At 40.6% G+C, this 4,948-nt stretch overlaps 1 long non-coding RNA gene across 1 annotated transcript in view; it reads right to left on the reverse strand.

Annotated features, from left to right (window-relative positions):
• The window catches only part of LOC102500217 (uncharacterized), a 12,794-nt gene extending 10,243 nt beyond the window's left edge, over positions 1-2,551 (reverse strand). Inside the window, exon 1 of the long non-coding RNA XR_335728.3 lies at positions 2,390-2,551. This is a non-coding gene — a long non-coding RNA (uncharacterized LOC102500217). The remainder of the gene's footprint in view (positions 1-2,389) is intronic.
• Positions 2,552-4,948: the final 2,397 nt, after the last annotated feature.

The raw sequence follows: 4,948 nt of genomic DNA on the forward strand, positions 1-4,948 counted from the left end.
TATATATATGTGTGTGTGTGTGTGTGTGTGTGTGTATATATATATATATATTTGCCTGGTACCTAATATAGACACTCAATAAATATTTATTAATAGGTGAATATTTCAAAGATAGGGGCCAGCAGGTGGCATGGTGGATGGGGCACTGGATTCCCATGTGGCTGACCATGGTTGAAGTCCCAGACCTGGCAGCTTGAAAGTCACAATAAATAAATAGGTAAATAAACAAACAAATGTTTTAAAAAATTCAAACATGAAATATAAAGTCTCTGCTCACAAGAGATTTCTAAGCTGGGAGATTAATTGCTAATAAATGTAAATGAAGCTAGCTAGTGTTCTAGGTTTGCTCTCATGAGGTAATTACTCTATTAACCCATTGCCAAGGATTCTCCCTAATTCCACCACAGCTTGGTCCCTAGGCGTAGTCACAGAATAATTCCTGATGCTGGGTGTTTTTGGATGCACACAAAAGAAATCAACTCAAGCAAGCTTAAGTTAAAGAGAAAATTGCATAAACATTTGGAACTGCTATCTTATGGCACCCATAGATAGAGACATAGCTAAATCTCAAGAGGGACTAGAACCAAAAAGTAGAAAGCCTCCAGGAACCCATCAGGTTCCCCTCTTGGTTCCCCACTGACTTTAGTTCTGTGCCTTTCTGCATAGCTGGAAAACATTTCTCTTTAGATTGCAGAGCAGAAGGTGGCCACATCCACCCTGATTAATATTCCAGGAGCAGTAGAGGTAGTCCAGTGTCTTAATCTGTTTTGCCGTGCTGTAACAGAAACCACAGGCTGGGTAATTTATAAAGAACTGAAGTACATTAGCCTGCAGTTCCAGAGGCCGAGAAATTTAAGACCAACATACTGGCTTTTTGCTGTTTTATTCCACAAAAAGAAGGCATCACATGACAGAAGTGCATAGAGAGAATAAGAGAGGGAGTAAGAGGGGGCAAAGCCACTTACAGAATAACGGTGTTAATTCATTTGCGAAGGTGGAGCCCTCATAACCTAAATATCTCCTAAAATGACCACCTTCTTAATCACCTCACCCCTGTTAGAATGGCTATTACCAAAACACAAAGAACAAGTGCTGGCAAGGAAGCAGATTAAGGGGAACTCTTGCGCACTATTGGTGGGAGTGTAAACTAGTACAACCTGTGGGAGACAGTATGGAGGTGCCTTAAAAAACTACGACTAGAACCTCGTGATCCAGTAACCTTACTACTGGCTCTATACTGAAAGGAAAGGAAAGCAATATGTCAAACAGATAACTGCACTCCTATGTTTATTACAGCATTAGTCACAGTAGCTGAGATATGAAATCAATCATTAACAGATTAATGGATTTTCAAAAGTTTTCTATATATACAAAGGAATGTTGTTCAATCCATGAGAAAGGATAAAATCTTGTCATTTAAGGTAACATGGATGAGCCTGGTGGAAATCACACTAAATGAAATAAGCCAGGCATTCAGCGACAAATACTGCCTGTTCTCATGTATTTGTGCAAGCTGAAATATTTGCTAACATAGAAATAGTGAAATGGAGCACCAGCCTCTGGGAAGGGGAGGGAGGACAGGAGGTTTTCTCGTCTGTGGTGTTGCTAAAAACTGAATGCTTGAAAGTGGGTGATTTATAAGACGAGTAGTTTATTAGTTCACAGTTCTGGAAGTGCACAGTTGAGGGGCCTCACCTGGCAAGGGCCTTTTTGTTGACAGGGATTCTCTGCAGAGTCCCAAGGCAGTGCGGGAATACATGCAAGAGCTTGAGCAGAGCAAGACCGTAGGAGCTGTGCCTCTGCCTTTGCCCCTTTCTCTCTCTTCTCAGCCCACCCGTATACGGTGGAGGCCTCACCCTGATAGCCTTATTCAATCCAGATTACCTTGCAAAGGCTCCCCCTCTTAGTCTCATAGATGAATTCCTATCCTCTAATACCATTACAATGGCTCACCAAATTTTGACACGTGTATTTGGGGCGCACATTCAAACCATAGTGGGAGGATAGGAAGAATTTAATGAATAAATACAAAATTACAGTTAAAAAAAGAGGAATGAGTTCTAAAGCACAGTAGAGTAACTATCATTAAACACAATGTATATTTCAAAATAAAAGGAAGAGAATCAATCTCAAATGTGTACAACTCAAGGTAATAATAAATGTTAGGTATGATGAATAAGTTAATTGCCCTGATTTAATCATTACATATTATATCCATGTGTTGAAAATTACACCGTACCCCATAAATATGTACAAATATTACATGTCAATGAAAATCTATAAAAGTTCCCATCTCTTAATGCTGTTACAATGGCAACTAAATTTTAACATGAGCGCTGGAAAGGACAAGCATTCAAACCATAGCTTCCAACTTAGATAGAATACCTACCCTGGTCCATTCAATGGACTTTAGGAGAAAGGGATCAAATTTGGACTACAGGGTCTTCTGAAGGTCAGGGCCCGCGAGTGGCTCCCCACAAAGGGAAAAACAGCAGAACATCCAGCAGCTGTCTACCACAGGGCAGCCAAACTGACCCTTAACCTCGCTGTACTCTTAACTCTGAACAAAAACCAAACTGCAGATAAAGCCTTACTCCGGACCAAGGAATTTCACTTAGCTCCATCTTGTAAAGTAAACAGCAAACAGAGGCAAGAGAGCTCTACATTTTCACTGACTCACTTACTTAAAAAAAAAAAAAAAAAAAAACAAGTGTTTTTTTCATAGTGAATTTTGTTCAAAATCATGTTTATTTACTATAAAATACCTGAATAAAGAACAAAAAGATCAAAGAACAAAATCTATTTACTTCCAAACAATTTTTGAAACCTGGATACAAGGGAGTCTTCAAAGTTTATGGAAAATGCATATTATGAGAAAAACTATGCATGGATTTCCAAAAGTTTTATACAAAATAGATTAATATTTTAATTCCATTTAAAGTCCCCTCATATTTTCAAAAATGTTTAAGTAAAACACTGCATGATTAAGACGTCTGAGTTTGGAGGTACTTTTGCATTGATCCCAGGAGTTGAGGGATCGAGTGCTGACCACTTGTCTCTGGCACAATGTCCGAAGTATTCTCATCCACCACTCCAGACACAGAAAAATCGGAGGCCAGGGTTACAATCAAGACCTTGCTTGGCCTCAGTCTCCCTTCACCCAGGAATGTTTAGTACCCTTCATGTTTTCTCTTCACCAGTGGTGCTATAATTTGACTATGTCCCTTCTTCACCCCACAAACCACATGTTCTAATTTGATATCCAACATGCAATGTTGGGAGGTGGGGCCCAGTGGAAGGTGCTTGGGAGATGAGAGCAGATCCCTCATGAATAATTAATACTGCCTCTGGAAAGGGAGCGAGTTCTCTAATTAGTTCCCAAGAGATAGATTCCTACAGGTTTCCTACAAACCTCTCTCCATATGCCCACATTCCTTTCTGCTTCTCTCAACCATGTTAAAATGTAGCAAGGAGTGGATTTTGAAAACAAAGGTGGCAATCGGGGCTAGCAGGTAGCATGATGGTTAAGGGTGCTGGAGTCCCACGAGGCCAGTCACAGTTCAAGTCCTGGACCTGGCAGCTTGCTTTCTCACTCCCCTCTTTCTCTCTCACTCTATCCCTCTCTGGTCAAATTAAAATGAACAAATAAAATAAATAAAGTCAAAATGAAATAATTCTTTTAAAAAAGAAAGAAAATAGAGATGGCAAACAGAAAACTAAAATGTCATCTTCAAGAAAATCATAAGGGCCTGCAGGTGGTGGGGTGATTAAGGCACTGGTCAACCACGATTTGAGTCCGGATATGGCAGCTTGAAAATCATGTTAGGTGCATGTGTGTGCATGCTCAAAATCCTGAAAGAAGAATGGAGGAGAAGTGATTGGAGCATGGCCATTCTCCTTAGGGGATGATTCCTCACTTTTCCTCTTTTTCTGTCTCTCCTATAAATGCTTATGCCCTATGGCAAAAAAAAAAAAAAAAAAAAAGAGAGAAAAAGAATCCAATTTTAGGGACCAGCAGTTAGAGTAATGGCTATGTCGCTGGACTCCCATGTAGTTGAATGCGGTTCGCGTCCTGGACCCAGTGGCTTAAAACTCACGCCTGGTGCGTGCGTGTGCATGCGTACCCAAGATCCTGAGAGGAGAACGGAGGAGAAGGGATTGCGGCGTGACTATCCCCCCAGGGGGTGATTTTTCGCTTTCTGTCTCTCTGTCTCTCTCTCTGTCTGTCTGGCGAGTGCATACGCCCTATAGCAAAAACCTCTCAAAAAAAAAAAAAAAAAAGAAACCAATTTTATTAAACATAAATTGTCTAAACACCAATTTAAAGAAATGTTCAGATTGGGTAAATAAAAAATAAGACCCAGCTAGGGTTTATAACACATTTTAAATATAAAAATATATATATACATTTAAAGTAACATGACGAAAAAAGAGAAAGAAATAGACACAGTTGTAGTTGAAGACATCGGAGATCATTAATCCTGAAGTCTTGACCACAGTTTCTCTCAGGAGGTATTCTGTACATTGGCCCCCTGTCTCTCTGGTTTCATAGAGAAATGGCTCCACCCCAGAGAGCTTACAGTGAGTGTGACCTAAGTATAGTGCTGTGAGGAACTCACTCCAGACGGATGTGGGACTGGAGCATGGACAGACAGTAGGTGCTCATTGAAATTTTAGAGAAAACCAACAGTAATTTCCCAGCAATAACTGAGAAACCCGAGAAAGTTCAAACCCAGCATTACGAGTTGGTTGTAGGAACCAGCAGTTGGTATAATGGCTATATTGCTGGACACCCATGTAGTACATCGTGGTTCGAGTCCTGGACCCGGTGACTTAAACTTACGCCAGACACATGTGCATGCATATCCAAGATCCCAAGAGGAGAATGGAGGAGAAGGGATTGCGGCATGGCCATCCCCGGGGGGGATTTCTCGCTTTTTGTCTCTCT

Source organism: Tupaia chinensis, unplaced genomic scaffold (assembly GCF_000334495.1).
Source record: "Tupaia chinensis unplaced genomic scaffold, TupChi_1.0 Scaffold000515_1, whole genome shotgun sequence".
Taxonomy (NCBI): domain Eukaryota; kingdom Metazoa; phylum Chordata; class Mammalia; order Scandentia; family Tupaiidae; genus Tupaia; species Tupaia belangeri.